The 23,724-nt window shown below is 42.1% G+C and overlaps 1 protein-coding gene across 2 annotated transcripts in view; it reads right to left on the minus strand.

Moving 5' to 3' along the window:
- Positions 1–23,724, minus strand: part of PLD5 (phospholipase D family member 5) — a 267,265-nt gene that overhangs the window by 26,594 nt on the left and 216,947 nt on the right. The gene's annotated exons all lie outside the window — the stretch shown is intronic.

The following is a 23,724-nucleotide window of genomic DNA, read 5'->3' on the forward strand; positions in this document are numbered from 1 at the left end:
CATGGTGTGTGACATTAACTAAGTCACATCATCTCTTAATGCCTTAGTTTCTCCATCTGAGAAATGAGGATGATATTTTCTCTTCCCTTGAAAAGCACTTGGAGATCTATGCATAAAAAGAGCTATATAAAGTGAAGTATTGTTGTTATTTCCAATTCTAAGTTAGAAAAAAACAAAAATACCATGGTAAAGATAAATACTACCATGCAGTAAATGTCTTTTTCTTTTATTAGCATTAGTACCACACTAGCCACTGCATTTACTGAAGGTAACACTCCTGGTTATCTATGGGTTGATATAATTTCTTCTATAAATGTCTACATCACATCCTGTCTGTAGTCACATTGTGTCAGTACACAGTTTCTTTCCCCTCTTTTGTTTTATAAAGGCTCAAGAAAGATTGTCACTGCTGTGGGTCACAGATACTGCTGACCTCCCAATATCTGCATTGTACACCTGTTTAAACATCTCCAAAAATAAAGGGAAATGCCATTCACACACCTAGTTATGGCTTGGGAAAAATATCTGTTTATTCCATATTAATGTTTAAAGGGTCCATGCTGCCCTCTGACAAGTACAGGGTAGCATAACCCAGAGGATGTGGCATGGGGGGGGAAGGGGCAAGTGCCAACTCTGCACCATGCTCCACTTTTCCCCTGACATCAGAGAAGCCCCTTTGCCCTCTGTAGTGTCCCTGGGAGCAAGGCAGTTTTAACTGGAATTGACCTGGTTACAGCATCTTTCCTAAGAATCTGATCCGACACCACTGAAGCCAGTGGGAACTCTGCCACTGAAATCAAGGTGCAGGATCAAGGCCTCCCGTCCACACTGTGAAATCCCTGAGGGGAGAAGCCAGAGGGAAGCAGCTTTACAGAAACTTTTAGCAATGGGGCCTAGTGCCAATGAGAAGAAACAGAGCCTGCTCATGGATGACACTTGCCTCTCCTGACTCCCACAAACATCAGGTGGGATTTTGGGGAATTGGGTGTATTTCTTTATTTTTCAGTGGGGAATTAAGATAATAGCTGGATCTGATCTTCCTTCCATTTCTGTGGTGGCTGAGAGGAACAACAAAACCTAACACCCTGATAGAAAACTACTAGAAGAAACCTGATGAATGAAAATGTACATTTCCCAGCCCCAATTCTGGAAAAATCACATACAGCGGGAGCATCAGGCCTCAACATGTCACATTCTAGAAGTAAGTTATTAGTCAGCTTCAACATTACTTAATTAAATTGCATAAACAACAAGACAGCCAGCTTTTAACTTAATTCAGAAAAAAGTGGAAAATTTCATAATTCTGTGAACATGCACAAACATGGCACTAGCATTTTAGAATATAGACTGTACTATAACAGTTCATTCTGTCAGGTTTCAGAGGAGCAGCCGTGTTAGTCTGTATCCGCAAAAGGAAAAGGAGGACTTGTGGCACCTTAGAGACTAACCAATTTATCTGAGCATAAGCTTTCGTGAAATTTGGCATAATAACTATACCGTGATAGATGCTCTGTGTCTACTTGCCTGTATGTTTGAGATTTCTCCTGCCTTCTGTTTTATCTCAATGTTCTTTTACCATCTGAAATTATATTAGCTGTGCATCATTATTTTCTAGCCCCACTTTGTGCTGCCAGTGCTGCTTTCTTTCTAATCTCCATTGCAATGGACTTGCTTACAGTATGTTATACTGTACATCAGGACTGTGTGACTTAACCCGCTTTTCATGACTACTTCTCAATTCTGTCTCAGTTATATGGTTACAATTTTTCTTTGTCTGTACTCATGGTATTCCCTCTCTCTGTCCTTTATTTTACCAATACTCTCTTTACAACTCCACTCTGCACCCTCTTCCCATTAATGGCAAGGACATAATTAAGTCCTAAGAGTACACCTCAATTTGCCAGGCTTGCAGCCATTGTAATGATTTCTCTGGCAGGGAAATGGAAGAGAGAAGTTCTGTTCCTCTCCATCTACCAGCTCAGGGACTAACCCCACTGCGTGGTCTGACACAATGAACATGATGCCGGGTGACAGTGACCAATGTTCTATAAATAGTTTTTGTAGCTCCCCTTATGTTCTGTAACATGGAAAAACAGGAAACCATCCAAGTCGCTGAGGGTGTGTCTACATTGCAAGTAAAGGTGTGACTGTAGCAGTGGTAGCAGGTAACAATAGCAATGTAGATGTGGCAGCATGGGCCTCAGAGGGGGCTAGAAACAAGAGCACATTCGCCGGCACCCCAGAAGGGTTGCTAGCCCATGGTGAAGCCCGTGCTGCCATGTCCATCCTGCTATTGTTACCTAGGACTACGCTAGCTAGATTAAAGTTAGCAGGGATATGGCTACCTGCACTACTATTGCAGCTTCACTTGCAGCGTAGAGATACCTTTGGTGATAAGAGAAAAGCTGCTCTGTGACAGAGGGGATCCGCTAATCACTCATCAGTCATGCCAGTGATAACCAATCAATTTCCAGATCGGAGCTGAACCATTTCAAAAGTGCGTGCTTATCACCTACATTTATTGTTTGTTTTTTAACATTATTTAAGACTTGATTAGACGACAATTAAGAGCAATCCCTGTTTGTATGCAATCAAGCAGTCAGCCTTCTCCTTTCTTCATCTTTAGTCAATTCTGCAATCAAAGAATCCTTCCTTTCCTGTGACAGAAACATCTTCCTCTACATTGAGTCTATTTTTACAGCTATGTACAGAATTCTCTGTGGTGAGGAGAGGCTGCTCTTTTCCCAATTAATTACAAAGCCCACGATCCTGCAGGCATTTCAGGGCCTGGGCAGTAAGGATATCTGGCAATGACAGATTTTGCATGAAGGAGTATGTTGCCAAATTAAGAGGAAAAGACTCCCTTGTTATAATGTGAGGGCTGTTATTGTTATAGACATGACTTTTTAAAAACAGTTTAAGAGGAGAAGTAGAAAGAGAGGGATTTATATTGAAAGAATAATTATCTGAGGATTACCCTGTGACTTGCTCTGACTGGAACATGCAGCCAAGCATCATCTTAGAGATCTACTGCCCTGGTAAAATCCTTCCGGGTGAGAGCTGATTGGGTGAAGCAACACTACTCACCCTGAGTTTTGGAAGTTACTTATATCCTAATGAAAACCCCACTAAAGAACAGACTAGAGAGAACTCACAGCCTGAAGGGAAAAAAAAAGTCTGCAGGAAGTAAATCTTCTGAAGTGAAAACAAAAGTGACCAGTGGCGGGTGGAGCAGGAATCTCTAGGATCCTCCTTGAGTAATCATTTTAATAAAAAGTGTTCAAACTCCTGTTTGCTCAAAGAAATGAATGGCCCGGTCCTGAAAGCGCTGGACATCTTGCAAGGTGCTCATTACCATTAGCTCCAAGTGTACGGGGAGCTGAACACACTGGGCATCTTCCAGGATAACATCCACAGCATTAATTTATTGCACTGAAAAGAACCTTTTAGCAAATTCGTATGTCCTTTTAGATCTTGGCCTTTTAGAAACATTGCTATGCATAACTTCCACTATGTTTGAAACTAGATCCCATTGCAAATGGATGACAGAAGCAGAAGCAGAACACCACCACAGCACATTAATGCAAAAATCAAATGCACACTACACAGAGTGCAACACAAGCCATTAGATCATGATAAATCAATTACTAAGGTTTATAATGACCTAAGCTCCTTGGCAGCTTGTAAATAAGAAATCATATAATAATAAAAATATTTAAATGCCATTCTAGAACTAAATGGAATTAATCCAGTTTTAAAACACTTGCATACGGACGACACAATTCATTGTAGTGCACTGACTCCATATTTATTGCAAACTCTGAAGTCCTCTTTCAAATTGAAATAACTCTGCTGTGAAGTGAGTTAGTCCAGGCTATTGTTCGTGTGCACACAATGCTGTTGCAATATAATATATCTTATTCAGCACACAATGCTGAATCCTCCAGCTGCTACCCCCACACTGCTTTGTGGGCGACCATTACTGACCTGTCTGTTAACCTGTGTGCCCTCCCCTGCTCTGGGGTCAAACTGACTGGATGTCCCCTCCCCAGTTTATAAACTGGCGCTCAGCCAGATTTTCTCCATTTGCTCCTGGATTCCAGTTTATCACAATATCTGCGATAAGACTCCAGAAGCCCTACAACATGCCTCAAGCAGCTGCTCAGAGGCACACTGAGATCTCATCACTATCTAGGGAGACGCATCGGTGCAGGAAGCTCCTGCAGCCGGCCACTGGAATAAAGACCTTTCGTGGACATTGATAGATAGATGTCCATGAGAGGCCATGACCAGGATGCTGAACAGTGCTGGATAAAGAGCAAACAGCTCAGGAGCACCTACATGAAAATGAGGGATAACAGGAAAAAGTCTGGCAGGGAACGTGTAACCTGTCCATTTTTTGAGGAGCTCGACAGGATTTTACCAAACCACACAACCCAGGAACCTTGTGAAGTGTGGTGGCTGCTTTCTGCCTGTCCCTCCCAAGAACGAGCAGCAAGACTCATCAGAGGATGAGCACCAAGAGGGAAGTTAAGCGATCTCCCCAGAAAGCCAGGATCTCTTTGGGGTTTAGGGCACTGATGCTGACCAAGAGAAAGGCAAGCCTGATTCCCAGGCAGCAACCAGGGACCAGGACTTAGGAGGCTGATCCTATGGAGGGAACCTCGGCATGTAAATCTTTTAATATAATTTTGGTAATAATTTAATAATTATGTTTCAATGTATTATGACAATGTTATACTGCCATGCTAGCTTCTGTTCCAAGAGCCCCAATGGCTCAGCTGCAGCCACTGTAGGTGGATGCGAGCTAGAAACCTGACTCTGAGGTCCCCACCTCCCTCCATTGACTCATACTGTCTGTTTGTGCACCTTCCCAATGTACACCTTTCCAAAATGGCAGCTACTCCGGCCAAGAAATCAGCTCCATCTCATGCTAAAGCCCCAGCTACCAATTATTTTCAGGCCCACACAATGGAGGGAACATGCCCATGTATTTATTTTCCTTTTCCCTTCCTTCAGCAGTCCTGCTGGCAAATGCCACCCCTCCCTCCCCCCGCCCCCCCAAAAAGCCACATTAACCATCTCAAAATGGCTGTCAGCTACACTATATGTCCGCAGCCTCTATCTCACCAACTCCCAAGGCAGATTCAAATAAGGAAAACATTCTTTTGTGCAAAATTCAAAAGAATATTGAGACACTTGCTACAGGAAAAGAAGTTCGCCTAATGTTCTCACTTTACATCGGGTAGACATTGGCAATGCATGCTCTTAACGCTACAAAGATTGCAGCTCCCCTGTAAATGCCCTGTAACACGCATTTTTACAGACTGGTAACAGCAAGTGCTTCAGGTAATCATTACAGACTCCTGTCTATTTTTTTCTGCACTTTTAACATGTCTTCAGGGGAGATAAAGCAAAATCTAAGGCTGAGAAACCGCTCACTTTTGATTCAGAGATTATGAGAAACAGCTGCACAGCCATCCCCCTCCCCTGGTAGAGCTTGTGACTCCCTTCCACTCCTGGAACACTTCTGGGGGGACGTTATTCTTGGGGAATAACTTCACACGGTATCTTGCTAGTCTGTCCTTTGCCTTTTTGAACAAGGCCATTCTCTGCCTCCTAATCCCCTGCCTCATGATTAACATCATGGACAGCCTAAAGGGGATGTAGGAAGGATTACTAACCAGCTCATCCCCAGATTCACCCTGCTAATCCCGCCGACACCAAATAAGCACCTCCAAGGCACAAAAAAACTTGCAAAGCCAAACAGGGAACAAAATTCCCCAATGCCCCCCCAACCCCCCAGATGCACAACTGTAAAGCCAAACAGCATATACTGCACAGACAGAAATCCTAATACAGCCCTCCTCATGCACACACCACTTACCGTCTCCAAAGTTCTCCCAAGACTGGGAACAATCTCAGGGCGGTAAAGCTAGACATGCATTTAAAAAAGTGCTAGCACAGGCTCCCTAGAATTTGAACAATAACCGCTGGTCTTTTATTTTTAATACCTCCACAGCTATGGCACCTGCATTGGCCAGACCCTCAAGGACAGTCTGGCAAATATGAAAGGGAGAAAATGGAAAACTCATGATGAAATATTACAGACATCAATACAGAGTCCCAAAACACCCCCAAAATGCAGAGAGGTGGAGGCAGTATCTGGGGATGGAGGGACAGCCTGATCCTGATCAGGAGAATTCCAAGGAGATTGTGGCAGTGGCAAAGGAAAGCCTGGCAGTTGCCAAGGAAAGCATTACCATGGTCAAGGATGGTAATACAGAGGCAATTCCCGGAGGGCGTACAAAGCCACAATGCCCTCTTGCAGTGCATATTACTATTAAGGCAGCAGGCAATACAGCACTGTAAACCAACACCCAGCCATGTTCTGCAGCCCCTGGACAGTACAGTTTACTGGTGTAAGGATCCACGGGTCTAGAACTTGGGGTTGGGGAGGGGGGTCTTGGGCAACCAACACCTCCGTGTTGAGCCAGAGGAAGCACCACCCACCCATTCCTGGAGCATTAGATACCACAGGAAGGACTGCCCAAAGAGGTCAGAGTGACAAAACCCTGCAGCAGCCTGATTGGTTCACATCAACTATTTAAACCAGGAAGTTAGCCCACAGTGCCGGTCAGCATGCTTGGTGTCTTCCTCTTCTTTTTTGTCCATGTTTCAGTTCCAGGTGCTGCTGAGGAGCTGCTGCTGCCACATCATCTGCCCAGGGGTGTGGTAGGCACAGTCCCAAGTTGAACTGATCCATCTTTGAGTGCTGAAATACAGCCCGAGCAGCCTCTGTGTATTTGAGATTGCCAGCACAGTGGCATGGATATTGTTGGGCGCATGCTGACCAACAGCAATTAGAAAATAGTGTTAGCCTACCCAGAGAGGAAGCATAGGGCAGAGACAGATGAATCATGGGATTTTTTAAAAATCTGAACTATCCTCACTTCCACTGTGCATCCCACAATGCACTGTGAGAAAAATCCCAGAATACACACTGCTCAGCACAGAATAACCTCCAAGAATGCTATACCTGCAGTTTACAGCAAACCACCACTGTGTGTACACAACAGTGAGCATTGACATAGGGCATGCTGTCCCATGTGCACACTTTTACTGTGGCTTGTGTACTGTATGGTACCTGGCACAGAGCAAAAAGCTGCAGATTAAAGCCCTATGTAGAAAAGCCCTGTGTTTCCAGGATGTTTTAACTAGGGCTATACAGAATGGTTTCTACACAACAACTCATCAGAAAACACGTTGAAGACATAGGAAGCTCCCGTCCCATTGTAGGCATAGATACCATGATAATAGGTGCCTGTAGTAATAATAAATAATAATGTGGGAGGAAAGGAAAGTTTGCATTAATAGGAATTACAGAACCTGCATCACTCACCAACGTATTGATAGGAGGATCGATTCCATAAAGCCAAATTTGTTTTCTTGTAAAATATTCTTCTTAATAAGATTACTGTGGCAGTCTCCGCTATAACAGGATTACAGAAGAGAGTGGTTCTCGTCACAAATCCAGCATGTATACTATATCTTATTCACAGAACCATCTTCTTGATTTAAAATACAAGAAGGTGTCAAGACTGTGAAGAGGCAAAGAAAGCTCCAGCATAACCTTTTCTTAGGTTTTACCACCAGTAATGTCTACAGATTTTAGTTTCCTGCAAACTATTAAAGAGTGTCTTAGCTAACACTTAGCTGGCATTTGAAATCTCTGTGAGCTTCCTGAGGTAAAAACAAGCAAACAAACATATACTCAATATCTGTCCACTTGGCCTACCAACAGTGAATGCAGTGCAAGATGTTCCTCGCCATTTTATATTAAAGAAAGAAAAACAAAAACAAAACTAAGCAATAAGCCAAAAAGGAATCAAATCTAACACTTTGCTGCCTCTCTTTCATAACTCTTCCCTTTTACTAGTGTTGGCAAATGCTGATTAGAAAAACTGAGTACAAATCACACACAGCAGTAGAGGCTGCCTATCCTTTCAGTCAGTGAGTAAAACAAAGAAAAGAGAAAGTGACTAGGTCATAGTATCTGGGACTGAGTAAATGGGAGATCTCATTTTGTATATTTCTCCCCACAGAGCAATACAAAATATAAAGCTTAACCCGTGAGTCTTTTTATTTTGGAAACTGGTAAAATTTCTACAAAAGTGGCATAAAGGAATGCAAAAAATCTTAATTTTTAAGAATATTAATGATTAAATGGTTTACTTTCATTTAGATATTCCTGCACAAACTATTTCCTAAAAATAATTGTTATGGAATAAGTGAATGTTTCAATGTTTTCTTCTACACTATAATCGTATATACCCCACATTGAACCATCTTACAATAACTACACACAAATAGCAACATCTTCTACCCTGCTCTCGGAAGCTGCATGGATCTTTTCTGGGATTTTCCAATGCTCAGATTATGTTGCTATGATAGCTTTTTTCAGGGAGTTTTTTCCATACCAGATACATGCTATTTTTTAGCACGTGCAGTATTTCAGGAGTAAATGAGCTCAGGGCTGCAGCACCATTCAAGTTGTGAATTTTACTCACAAAACAATTAACAAAACTACAGATATTCATAAAAGTTATACAAATGTACATAACTTAATCACCACCACTAAAAAGAACAAATTCTTGCCTCCCCAGGAGCCTAGACTAGCTTGAAAAAAATTGTTGAAGAACACTTTTAAAAATCTTTTAAGAAGCACTGAGATCCCTCCTTTTATCCAAATGAATGTATTTACCAGTGCTATATCTTTAGAAAGAGGGTCCAAATAAGCAAAGACTATATTGTTGACATACATACCAGTATTATGTATATGTTAAAAGAGCATTATCAAGGTTACAAAGTAAAGCACTCAAAAGACAGGTAATGCCAGAATTCAGGTTGCCTGTGCAACCTTAATTTGGCCCCGTTATGTGTATGCTTTGTGACGGTGTCTTTAATTGCATGATCACATACTATTTTTTCCACAGGCCAATCGGCCTTATCCAGTGTACGTAATAGACTGTGCTCATTGAATGGCAGCTATGCAATACTTTGTTTTCTCCCATTCTTCAGTGTGTGGCTTGTGGCAAATGGCTGACACTATTATGGTGGGTACCATGATTTTCCTTGGTGTGATGGGTCAGGGTGCCGCCCCTTGCCCCTATTCTTGGGAATCGATGGTTCTGCTAGTGCCCTTGTGTGAGAGAGAAGGGGAGCAGGGAAGGGACCCAGGTCTGCCCCTTACTCCGGGTCCCAGCCCCTTCAGCTTCTCGGGCTTCTTACTCTCTTTGCCCCGGGCAGGGTTTCCGTTCCCCATGTACTCTGATACTCTGGTCAAAACAGCACTCCTCCAAACTACAGTCAGCTCTCCTTCCCTCCTCCTGTGTGACTGAAACAGGGTTTTTTTTATTAGGTCTCTGGCAGGTCCTTAATTGGCTCCAGGTGCTCTAATTAACCTGTAAGTAACCTCTCCTCAGTCCACAGGGAATAAGGCCCTGATCATCCTGGGGCTTATATACCACCCATCTATCACTCTGCTGCTGCCTTCTGTCCCTGCTGTATCACAGGCTCCAGGCCTTATTTACTGAACCCTATTCAAACCCTGCTCTGAAGACAGAATTATTAATTTCTTTGTGGCATTTTTTAATTGCAGTCTTCACTACAGTCTCTCTCGGTTTCACAAATATTAATGAAATGTAGCTTTATGGCGCCCAACCCACTGGTATCCTAAGGAACAAGAGAAGACCGCAACAAACTGGCATCAATCCCAGACGTTCCACAATGGAGCAAATATTCATAGAAGCGTGCCAGTTTATTGTGAAGGCACAAGAATTCAAGTGCCCTGTTCACATTTCGTTTGTGGATATCAAGGCTGCGTTTGACTCTGTTGACAGGGAATCTCTTTGGCTGATCTTGAAACTTGCAGGCCTTCCTGACTAGCTCCATAGAACGTTCCATTTCCTATTAGATTACTCCTCAAGCTGCATTCTTGTAAATAGGAAAAAATTGCTTTCTTCTGAATTAGGTCAGGTGTTCAACAAGGATGCATTGCCACCCCAAAACATGTCAATACCATCATACTATGTAACTTGACCAGACACTAAGTAAATGCATTTTAGGCATACACCTTAATGATAAGAACTTCCCTGATGTTGATTTTGCTGATGACGTGGCACTGGTTGCTGAATCAATAGATGAGCTAGTTGTGACACTTGAAGCTCTAGAATGCTCACTGGCAAAAGTCAGTCTGAAAATTAATTGGGGAAAAATTGGGTTGGCTACTTTGAACAAGCTGGGGGCTCTAATATCTTAGTGGAAGACCATTCAGCTGAGATTGTCGGTGATTTCACCTACCTCCGCTCTGTCGTCAGTAGCATGGGACATCAAGAAAGAACTTGAAAGCTGCACTACAAAAGTGTCATCAGTAATGGGATGCCTCATCAAGAATGTCTTTCACAAACCAAACGCCCTGATAAGTAAAGAGATGAAGATGCAAATAGTTTGGTGGTCAGCGTTCTGACCTACGAGACTGAAACATGGCCTCTCACTGTCAAGATTGAAAATCAGTTGTACACCATTCAGATGAAGCATCTTTGAATGACCAAAACCATCAAATGGTATGAATTCAAGTAAAATGAAGAGATCCTTTTTATAACTAAACAGCTCCCACTCCCTTAAACAATCACCGAATGCTCTCTACAGTGGTATCTATGCTGAATGCCTACCAACTTCCATGCAAGAATCATCTTTGACCCAATGAAAGCAGAATGGAAAAGATTCCCCAGAAGACCTAAAACCTGATGGCTAGATAGTGCCAACAGAAACATGCCCCTCACAGGCCTTTTACCCTGTAACATACCAGATTTGGCTCAGGACAGATCATGGAGGTGCATAACACATTAGAGGGCCTTTGTGCTGTCTAAGCAACAACAGGAGAAGTAACCAACACCCTCGTGAGGTGAGCAGATGGTATTATCCCAGTTTTACAGATGGGGAGCTGAGACATAGAAAATTAAGGTCAAAATATCTACTGGTTTTGGGTACCCAATCTGAGATGCCTATGACCTGATTCTTCACAGTACTTAGAATTATATAGCACTTTATAGATTTGAAGTCTGCTCCTAATGACTTCAGTTGCACTTGTGAGTGCTTAGCACTTCTGCAAATAAGTCTCAAGTTGGGCATTCAAAAAATAAGAAACATAGAATTAGCAATCACCTGTGAAAAGTTTGGTTTAAGTGACGTGCCTAACATCACAAATGAAATCTGCAGCAGAAGCACCGACAGAATCCAGTTCTCCTGGGCAGCATTCAACTGCCTTAACCATGACGCCTTCTTTTCTCTTCCTGCAATCAGTTGCCTCATTCACTACACACCTTCCAAATGCTGCAAAAAATTAAGCATGGATCCCACAGTCTCCTTCACCACATAACCCTGATTCAGTCTCGTAGGGATCCATTGTGTACACTGAATGAGTCAGGAGTCCTGTAGAACAAGGAGTTCACAGATATTTACTGACTATGACACTCTGTACCTCAAAGTAGCACCCTGGAACCCCCATATTCATCACTGTCACATGATGATATGTTTTGTACAAAGTATGCCTTGTGAGGTATCATTTTAAAAGTCTTAATCTGTTGAACATTAATATCCTGTTGGATTGTATGTGCTATCATTGTATGTAAAGCTTTGAAGCATTGCTATATGTGTTACTGATGCCCACAGTTAAACTTTCAGTTGCAACAAAGGACCAGCCAGATGTGCTGATAGCCCATTAAAGGATATCCCAACGGCCATCCAAGAGACTTTTCAGAGAGATCACATATACAATGGGGACTGCTTAACCAGTAGGGACTGCCTGATCTCCAAGTCACAGAAAAGATCTTTCCAACAAGCTGGAAAAGAATATAAAAGAGGGGACATGACACCATCACTTGGTCTCTCTCCCCCCCACAACTCAGCACCTGGAGGAATGTCTGGAGGTCTAAGACTTTGAACTGGGGAAGCGTGGTCCCAGGCTGTAAATGGAGTCCATTATTGAGGATCTGTAACATGCTTGTATCATCTCTCAGGGTGAGACACTGCTTGATTCAAATCCTGCTTAGTTTGTAGAACTTAGACTATGGATTTATTTTTAAGTAACCAGCTCTGATCTCTATGCATGCTACTTATAATCATTTACAATTTATCTTTCTATAGTTAATAGACCTGTTTTATATTTTATCTAAAACAGTGTGTTTTGGTTGAAGTGCTTGGTAAATTTCAGATCAGTTTACAAAGACTAGCATGTGCCCATTCCACATTGAGGGAGTGACCAACTACTTAATGAACTTACACTGGACAGGCTTCTGACCAGTGCAAGATGGTACAGTTCTGGGGTGCAAGGCTGGGGAGTTGGAGGGAATTGGCTGGAGCCTCTCTATTGATGGTTCATGAGTATCCGGGACATCATTCATGTAACACAGTTGGGTGTCCCCCTGCCTGTGGATGTCTGTGTAAGTGCAGTGCCTATCAGAGGTTTGTAGCTTGACATCAGCATCATAGTGTGAGAGGCAGCCCGGATTGGTGGATTTGAAGGGCTCAACAGTCCCACAGTCCAGGTTGCACCCTGGGGATCCCGTCACACTGACATCAGAGGAATAGTGAGACTCTGGAATTTTGGGTTTCATTCTAGCCTCTGGGGAGGGCACAGAAACTTCTGCCTATTCTTGCCCTAAGCAGAACCCCTTCTTTCTCTTCAACTCATCCCCCTCTCAGTCCCGCTTCTCATCCCAGTCCCATTTTGCTCACCTAATGAGTCCCGTCTCCACTCTACAGGCTTCTTAGCCCAGACTCCTTCCCCACCAAATCCTAGTCCCACCCCTCTTAACTCTCCATTCCAGTCCCAATACCTTCACATGCCCAGTCTCCTTGCCCAGCCGCGTCCATTCCCCCCAGCCCCAACCCCTTAGGTCTCTGTCCACAGTCTCCTTGTCCAGTCACTCCCAGTTCCTCTCCTCCTGGCTCCTCACCCAATCTGTCTTTCTTCCCAACCCAGGCTTCCAGTTCCACCCCCCACCCCCACACACACCCGGTCACAGACACATTTTCCTTCCCCACTGGCTCCCATTCGTCCAGTCTCAGTGCCTCTCCTGCACCCCCAGCTCCTCGTCCTAGTCTCTTTGTGCAGTGAGTGCTGGCTATTCAAAGAAAAGGTCACAAGAATGTTTTAGCTTGAGCAAAACAATGTATTTTTTCACTAGTCTCGTTTTCAGAAACAGCAGATCCATTTTAGCTGAAATTTTCCAGTGAAGTTCAGTCTAAGGCAGAAACCTACCACAAAAAATTCCAATCTGAACAGTTAAAGTTTGGCAAGTTATAAACAACTGAAATCAGGGTCTGATAATGGGAAGTGTCTGGCAACCTTCATAATAGGCAGTGCTACAAGTCCCACTTAAAATAACCTCTACTGTCGAGAGCCCATGTATCTTGAAGGGCAAGAGTCTAGTTGCAGCACTTACAAGTGGGGCATGGAGATGGGCTCAAAAACATTCTCAGCTGGCTAGTTGTTTAGTTGCAGCTATAATTATGCTCTATCCCTTTTAATTATAACCACTTGCAAGCTGTTCTCCTAACATTTCACTCCTAATAAATTGCAATCTTAAGATCTTGTGATCCTGTTAGATTTCCACCATTTAAGCTGGAAGTTCTGTAAAAACAACTGTCTGACAAGATTAAGCTTCTGCTGGACCAGAACAGGAAAACAATTCCTTTGCAGTTTTGGTTGGTATCAAAATGCATTCTGAATCTGTGATTTGGACCAGATCTCAGTGGTGTTAAATTCTGAAGATTATCATTCAAGCCAGTGTGCTGAAAATAAACCAGGAGCACATGACCAGAGTGAGATAGTGCTTCCCATACTCAATGCACACATAACACTTAAATGAATTTGACCTAACATTACAGGGATATTCAGTATAAAATCATGACATATGGTGAGTGAAAGTCAGAGAATAAAGGGGACACATGAATGAGCCAATTTGGGTAGATTTGCTCCATTACATTTGGAGTGCCAACCACAGTCAGCCCAGTGTTTTCAAGTCTCATCCCCTGTAAGTAATTAGACAGAGGCTGTATTATGTGTAATTCCTGCACAGTTAAAGTCCCCCAAGAATCACAACTTAGTACTTTCATTTCCACTGCTTACTGTAGAAGAGCTGCCTCAACACAATATGGTAAGGTGGATGCTCTAGGGTGCTGACAATTCATTATATCCTGCAAGCTACTGTCTACATTTCCTTTCCTGGTGGTGCTATGGGGCAAGGGTAACAAACTGAAGAGTGATGTGCTATTATTTCCAATTCACAGTACAGCGTCAAATAATGAAAGATCAGATGGTTACTACAAGCCACCATATTTTGCACAGCTGCTGTAATCTTACAAGGGAATGTACTAAAAGAAAAGCACACTAAGCAAGAACACGATTCTGCACTTCATCTGTACCAAAGAATACTGCAACACAGAGAGAACGGAAGTCAAACACAAGTAAAGAGGGACGTTTTGCTTTAAAAGGCCATAAAATATTAATGAACAAAAATTAGGAGGAGGAGGAGTATTTGAGAGGAATGGAGTAATCATGCATCCTTGATATAGAAGAAATCCTTTAAGTACTTAATACATTAGGGGATGTCTGTCCCCACTTCTCCCCCTGAACTATACATTATTTCTTCAATAACCTGCCCAAGTAATATGAAAAATGCTCAGTGTAAACAAGATACAGCAATACAAACACCTTACATCACAGACACAGAAAGTCACACCACTGATAATCACGCACACTCCCTGCAATAAGGAGATAAACCTGAGTTCACCTGCTGCTGATGATGGTGCAGAATAATGAACAGAAGTGTGATGCTGAGGGCAGAAGTGACTCAGCGATATTTACTGCTATGCCCCATAATTAATACCACTTAACATAATCACAGCTCAATTTATCATTTACAAATGAGTCTTCAGTTTACATTTTCATTACTCCCTAAAAGTGGGAACAAGTGTTACTTCAGTTTTCCCTACCAGGGAAAAATATATACTTGCACCTGTAAGAAAATCTCCCAAGATGGTGCTTGATTTAGTTTTAGTTTTACTGCAGGGCATTGAATGATTGTGAACTCTAATTTGATTTTGTTTCTGTTTTCAAAATTGGTTTTTGTTACATATGTCAAAGAAAAGAGATTGTCCTGAAGAGTCAGACAAGGGAACACATTGTTCTGGCCTCCAATTCATTGCTAGTGAGCATCATCATATTTCAAATTTCATTTGTTACTTACAGGACATTAAACAGTTTGCTACATCAGTAGATTACCAGAAAATAAAAGTAGCTCGAAAATTCTACTTGCTTCTGTAAAAACTGGCATCTTGCATCCCTCCCCCTCCATCTCACCCACACACATGCTTCTTTCCTCTGTTTAGCTGTACATAGTGGAATTCTATTACGCTGGTCTGTCAGAACATCTCACATCTTCCTCACTCAGTTGGAACTCACAGCATGAGCATTTAAATGTTTTGAGCTTTCTCCCTTGCCATAAATAATGCCAGAAGGGCCAGCAGTCCATACTTGCCCTGCTGTACAACATAAAAGAAGAATGTGAGAGGACTTTTCTTCAGAACACTTCAGAATAAAGAAAATATTTATGTACCAACACATTGTCAAAGTGCAAGGGCTGGTGTTTTTTTTTGTACTTATAGATTAAATGGAGATGTGACAGCATGTGATTGGCTAATACAATGCATTATTGATAACACTACTGCCACACAACATGATGGCATTTCCTTTTACATAATTGATTATGGATTAATGGCCAAGTGGTGATTCCCTAAGGTTGCTGAATCACAGAAAATAGGAAAATGACAACATTTTCTTCTATACTATCAGCTGGGTACCGTTATAGTTTTCCTGAGCCATACCAGATGTTCTTTTTTTATGTACAGAAAAGGATGCTTTGCCACTTATAGAATCGTATGGGCAAAAAAATGGAAGCATTGCAGGCTAAAGATGCCAGAGATTAAACAAGTTAATGAGAAGTGGCTATAACATCTACATACATAGCTTTTACATAAATTCAACATTAAACAAAAACAATTGGAAGGAACAAATTTAACTTTTTAAAAATCTCAAATATTTATAGGCTAAAATGGATAATATATCCTACCTTAATATCAGTACAGGTTCACACAAAAACTAAAGTTTCAGTTGGAAAACTTCTGCTCAAATGGTTGAAGTTTGGCACACTTATAGACAAAGGAAAACCGGGTTTTATAATGAGAATTTTCAGGCAACCTTAAGTATAGGTGGTGCTACCAGCTCCAAGAATGATACTGGATGATCAAAATCTCAATTTTATACAGGAAAGGAAGGGAAGACAAGAAAATATGTAATTTAAAGATACTTGGCAATGTTTTAATCCTGTTTATCATTAAGAGGTTTACTCCAAATCTTAAAAACAAAGGATAAAGCTTATTTCTCACTGGACTTCTGTTTCTTGTACTACAATATAGGACTTACAGACAGTAAAATGCCATTGACAAAGGCAAAATGCTGAAAAGATTATTTGCTAAATTACCTCAGTATACAGACACTATAAAATACAATAGGATATATATTTCTAATATATATTCATCGCCTCCACATATGCAACAGAACTACATGGAAAAGCAAACAAAAATGTTTGTTCCAAAATGTTTTAAGACTATCATAAAATTAGATTTGCAAGAAATGCCCAGTTAATTTTCTTGTTGCAAAAATCTGACTGGCAGGAGTTTCTACATCTCACTCCATATTTGTAGATAAACATCATATTTTTGATTTGCACATAGTTGCCTGCTTAATACATATTCATTCAGCAAAATGACTCAGCTGTGGTAACTTGAAGACCTAGCACAGAGATACAGCTTGGAGATTTGGAAATTTTGGTGGCAGTAGTCTGCTCAGCAGAGTAAAGACAGGTGACAGTGACTCTCGAAAGGATCCTCTTAAGTTTATTAATAGAGGTTGAAATTTGGAAAGGGCTGGAAGTGCCATGAGTGATGCACATTTTGGTGAAGAGAACATTTTGTCACTCTATGTTTGTTCAGCTTGGTGATTTATGTATATAGAATGATGAGATATTATACTGATCTCTGGCCTCATTTTTTTCTTAGAGTGACTGATGGAGATCTAATTTTTCGCACTTGAGTATGATTTACCATATGTTTCTTCTTACAAGACAACACAACATTGTGTTTTCCCTGTGTTAGTATGGAAGGCTATTGGGCTGTTGCACTGGGGAACTCAACTGGAGCTGAGGTAATTTTGATTAAGGTCTTTTCTAATGGGCGCTGTCATCTGTGCAGTGTCTAGTTAGGGTGATAAACGCGAACAGAGACTCAGGATACACTTTTATTATGTAATTCCATTATTTTAACTGTCTAAGCGTACATCACTGGTCTGATGTAGTATAGTGATACCGACGTCCCTATGAGATGAATCTGACCCCCATCCATCCTTTGATACCTTTGACCAAGAAAAATTGGTGAGCTAATAGCAAGATCTTGCAGGAGAGGACAGGATCTCCTACAGTGTATTTGCTTTTTCTCAGAGTCCCCAGTGGATAGTAATAAGTATTTAATCTTCCTCCTCTTGGCTGTTCCTAGACCTATGAAGGATCCTGTATGGCTTCATTCAGTCACTCTTTCTGTTCAATGTACAGCTGTTAGGAGACAGTGCGATATTTGCAGATGATCAAGTATCAGGGGGTTGCTGTGTTAGTCTGTATCCACAAAAACAACGAGGAGTCCGGTGCACCTTAAAATGAACAGATTCATTTGGGCATAAGCTTTCATCGGTAAAAAAACCACTTCTTCAGATGCAGATGATATATTTCTACTTTTTCCTTTTAAGTCCAGATGTTTACCCAACATCCAGCAGAAGTAAAGATTGGGATAGCTACCCTGGCTTAAAAATCAATCTAGATAAAATGGAAATAATGCTGAACAGCAGAGGGAAATGTGGAAGCCTCTGCAGGGATGTGACTGCAACTTCTATTTGAGGAGTATGCCTAGCTTTTGCTGCAGAGTAAATCACATTCTTATGGTCATAGTGGATTCACTGCTACTCCTTCATTTTTAAGTTGCATAAGAAACACCTCATTTTTTTTTATTATTTAAGGATCTAGTTCCACCACAAATTATTGGACTTGATGCAGAAATCAGTGGGTGAAAGTATATGGCCTGCGTCATTCTGCAACAGGACAGATTAAATGATCATAATAGTCTATGTTGGCCTTAAAATCTATGAGTCTACAAAGGCTGGTCTGGAGACTACAAACACTCCCATATTATATGGAGCTCATCACAGTGGCCTATGTGTTGTGTTCTCTAGGCAAAGTACACTGAACAACACACTATTCGAACTACCCTTGAAGTGCTCCCAGAAACTGCACCTTGTGCAGAATTCAGTAACTCACTTCTTGATGGGTTGCTCTGAGCAGCTCTCACCAGTGCTATCAGGTCTTTTACACTGGCTGCCTGTTTGATTCTGAAGGCTATTCAAGATGTTGGTGATAAGCTCTAAATGGTCTTTGGCACAGTTATCTGAACAATCACGTGTCTCCCATGTTTTCTCATGGAGTGTATAATCTTGATTGCTGATAGTTCCTTGAATGGACTTTACTAGGATGAGCAGCAGGATTTTCTCAGTAGAGAGCCCACATCTCTAGAACCAAAATTAATTGATTAGAGTTATTTGAGTTATTTTTGCTGAAAAAGAAACTTTGATTAGAAGACAAGAAGGTGGATTTATAACCATGCAGGTCAGTGATGGAGCAATGAACAAATGATTAGAGTCAGCTGAAATCATAAATAAAAAAATCTCACACACCAAGCTGGAAACCTTAATTTCAATATATTTTACAGGCTTGAAGAGACCATTAGATGACCTAGTCTGACCTCCTGGATAACACAGGCTATTCAGTTTCACCCAGTTGCCCCTGCATTGAGCCCAGTAACTTGTCTTTGACTGAACTTATCTTCCAGAAAGGTATCCAGTCTTCATCTGAAGACACTAAGAGATGGAAAATCCACCACTGCCCTAGGTAATGTGGCCAATTCTCATGATTTTATTGTCAATCTTGTGATATTTGGTGTTCTCTTAAACCTCCAGTTCTGAAGTCCTGTGATCACATGAGAACCTCAGGTTTCCTTTAAAAAGAAAGTTTCTAGCCCTTGTAGTTGCTGAGAAAAGTTTGAAAACACGAACAAAGTGTATGCTAAGGGCTGTTTTCAGTTACACTCTGTGCAAACCTACTGAAGTCAAGGTGGATGTGTGGGAGTGAGTGAGACTAGAACAGATCACTAGAAAGGCTGGGCAATTAAAAGAATAGAGAACATACACATTAAGCTAAAATAGCTTTTCAGGAAGTTTTGAGTCACACTGGGTTCTGCCTCTGCACAGATCAGCAAGCTGGGAGAGTGCAAGAAGCCCCACTCTTGGGCTCCATGTGCAGGGAGAGCACACAATCCAGAGATGAACATAAGCCAGTACGGTCTGGTACAGCATAACGGCAAGAGCTGGTATGCCGTGGCAGACCAGACTGGCTTCCCCAGGCCGGCAATTTAAAGGGTCCGGGGCTCCTGGCAGTGGCCAGAGCCCCAGGCCCTTTAAATTGCCACCAGAGTCCTGCTGCCAGAGCCCCTGGATAGCGGAGGTGGCTTGGGCGGTGAGTTAAAGGGCCTGGGGCTCTGGCCGCTGCAGGGAGCCCTGGGCCCTTTAAATTGCCGCTGGAGCCCTGCTGCCGGAGTCCTGGGGTAGCGGCGGTGGCCAGGGGCTCCGGCAGCAATTTAAAGGGCCCGGGGTGGTAGCGGTGGTCAGAGCCTTGGGCCCTTTAAATTGCCGTCCGAGCCCCACTGCCAGAGCCCTGGGGAAGCAATGGTGGCCTGGGGCTCCGGTGGTGATTTAAAGGGCCCAGGGCTCCCAGCTGTCACTGCCACAGAGGAGCCCCGGGCCCTTTAAATCTCCGCCAGAGATCCGAACCCTGGGGTAGCAGTGGCAGCTGGGAGCCCTGGGGCTCTGTCAGCAATTTAAAGGGCCCGGGGCTCTGCTGTGGTAGCAGTGGCCGGGAGCCCCTGGCCCTTTAAATCGCCCCCAAGCCCCGGGGTTCCCAGCCACCTCTGCAGCTGGTAGCTCTGGGGGTGATTTAAAGGGCCAGGGGATTTAAAGGTCACACCTCTTCCGGTTAAGGCCACGCCCCCTGCTCAGGACTCCTGGGTACCAGTAAGTCCTTTCAATTACTTTCACCCTTGACACAATCACAGTTTTTTCACTCACCTGAGCACAAGGACAGATTGTGGATATGGTCCCCAAAGGAGAAGGGGAAGAAGAGAGGCCATTGGCAACTGTGGAGCAGAGCACATCTCACCATAGGAAAGGCTAGCACAGCAGCCATGCTTCCCTGGGAGTCTCTGGCTTTCCATACTCCCCCACCCACAGTGCAGGGTAGTGACTAGAAGATACAATACAATCTGAAGAGTCCAGCTGTGTCACTGAGGTTCATTTGTAAATTTTAGACAATCGTTATTCATTTTCAAGAAGGGCAGGCTTACTGGGTCAAATTTTGCTCTCATTTATTGATGTAATAGAGCAGATTTTGGTCATCTTGATTAATTTGTATCAAGACCTGGACAGTTTCTTCAACAGTCTGAGACTTCCACCAATTCCAAAAATCCTACAACATTGTATATGGCCCAGAAACCAAAACTGCCATCTCAGAGGAAGGAAATGTTCATTAGTTTAGATCTTGCTAACTATACAGACATTGAAAAGGTTAAACTGGATTTTGTCATAGGCACCCAATGAAAACAACAAATAATTTTCAGACTCCTATTTGCAATGAAGTACATTAACACTATTTACCCCTTCAGATAATACAAGAAACAGGGATCACCCAATGAAATTAATAGCCAGTACGTTTAAAATAAACATAAGGATGTATTTCTTCACACAATGCAGAGTCAACCTGTGGAACTCATTGCCAGGGGATGTTGTGAAGGCCAAAAATATAACTGAGTTAAAAAAAGAATGAGGGAAGTTCATGGAAGATAGGTTCATCAATGGCTATTAGCCAAGATAGTCAGGGACACAACTCCATGCTCTGGAGTGTCCCATAATCTCTGACTGCCAGAAGCTGGGAGTGGATGATAGGGAATAGCTCACTTAATAATTGTCCTGTTCTATTCATTCCTTCTGAATCATCTGGCTCCAGCCACTGTCTGTCGGAAGACAGGATACTGGCTAGACTGATCATTGGTCTGACCCAGTATGCCAATTCTTATATTAATAGCACCACAGCATATTTTTGATAATCCTTCCATGTATTCTACAATTAGAAGAGAAATACTTTAAAGGAAGATCGCCATTACGTCTTTGTAATATCCACTGAGAAATCTTGTTCTTTTAAAAATATTATTAATCATTCATAAATGCTCCCAAAAATCATGGCCTGATCCTGTTAACTCTTACTCATGGGAATAATCTCTAGGTGTGTAAATAATTCCATTGAAACCAATGGAATAATTGACATGAGTAAATAAGTAGATTTAAGCTGATAACTGCTCTCTTATCAGGGCTTTTTAGACGTGGAATATTGCTGTAATATAAGCAATGTTATTCTAATATAGAGATGTAAACATAACACAGGATATGAGAATTAACATTAAGGGCACTGATCTCCTGTTGTAGTGCATTACATCTGAACGAAAATATTGACCTCCTCTCTGTGCTTGCTGAACCTCTCAGCGGGGCCAAGGTTAGTACCATTTTTCCAAGTATGCAGGACACTTCAATGCCGTGGTCATCTTCACTTTATTAAGAGTTCTAAGTTACAGAACAGCTCTGAGATAGAAAAAGAATTAAAGGAATTATTAGTAGGACATGGCAAAGATTTGCAACTGTTTAAACAGAACATGAGGGACATAATTGTAGCTCATTCTAAAATAACACTACACCCAGTGGAAATATGAGAGAATGAATACTCTCAATCTAACTTTTGCTTGATGGAAAGGGAAAGAATTTAATTCCACTAAATGCGAGACAGAGAAGTCTTATCATAAAAGTGCCAGATGCACCATTTCATAACTTCAAAAGACTCATTTAGAGATAAGAGGTCTCAGAAAACTGAGAGACTGATAATAGTTTTCTTTTCACTCCATGCAGTTCTGTAAAGATCAGATGCAACTGTCATTAACAGAAATGAAAATGAATAGATTCTGTCTCAGCTATCCATGCCATGGTGGCTCCATCATAATAAGGTTATTGGAAAACTGGAAACAAATGTGGCCACCACAATATATTTTAAATACTGCACACAAATACACTATTTATATTAAGAAAAGGAGTACTTGTGGCACCTTAGAGACTAACCAATTTATTTGAGCATAAGCTTTCGTGAGCTACAGCTCACTTCATCGGATGCATACTGTGGAAAGTGTAGAAGATCTTTTTATATACACACAAAGCATGAAAAAATACCTCCTCCCACCCCACTCTCCTGCTGGTAATAGCTTATCTAAAGTGATCACTCTCCTTACAATGTGTATGATAATCAAGGTGGGCCATTTCCAGCACAAATTCAGGGTTTAACAAGAAGGTCTGGGGGGGGGTAGGAAAAAACAAGGGGAAATAGGTTACCTTGCATAATGACTTAGCCACTCCCAGTCTCTATTCAAGCCTAAGTTAATTATATCCAATTTTCAAATGAATTCCAATTCAACAGTTTCTCGCTGGAGTCTGGATTTGAAGTTTTTTTGTTGTAATATAGCAACTTTCATGTCTGTAACTGCGTGACCAGAGAGATTGAAGTGTTCTCCGACTGGTTTATGAATGTTATAATTCTTGACATCTGATTTGTGTCCATTTATTCTTTTACGTAGAGACTGTCCAGTTTGACCAATGTACATGGCAGAGGGGCATTGCTGGCACATGATGGCATATATCACATTGGTGGATGTGCAGGTGAAAGAACCTCTGATAGTGTGGCTGATGTTATTAGGTCCTGTGATGGTGTCCCTTGAATAGATATGTGGGCACAGTTGGCAATGGGCTTTGTTGCAAGGATAGGTTCCTGGGTTAGGAACAGGACAGGACAGGCCTAACAAAGAAAATAACAGAACGCCACTAGCCGTCACCTTCAGCCCCCAACTAAAACCCCTCCAATGCATTATTAAGGATCTACAACCCATCCTGAAGGATGACCCAACACTCTCACAAATCTTGGGAGATAGGCCAGTCCTTGCCTACAGACAGCCCCCCAACCTGAAGCAAATACTCACCAACAACTACATACCACACAACACAACCACTAACCCAGGAACCTATCCTTGCAACAAAGCCCGTTGCCAACTGTGCCCACATATCTATTCAGGGGACACCATCACAGGGCCTAATCACATCAGCCATGCTATCAGAGGCTCGTTCACCTGCACATCCACCAATGTGATATATGCCATCATGTGCCAGCAATGCCCCTCTGCCATGTACATTGGTCAAACTGGACAGTCTCTACGTAAAAGAATAAATGGACACAAATCAGATGTCAAGAATTATAACATTCATAAACCAGTCGGAGAACACTTCAATCTCTCTGGTCACGCAATTACAGACATGAAAGTTGCGATATTACAACAAAAAAACTTCAAATCCAGACTCCA

Source organism: Natator depressus, chromosome 3, assembly GCF_965152275.1.
Source record: "Natator depressus isolate rNatDep1 chromosome 3, rNatDep2.hap1, whole genome shotgun sequence".
Classification (NCBI taxonomy): Eukaryota; Metazoa; Chordata; order Testudines; family Cheloniidae; genus Natator; species Natator depressus.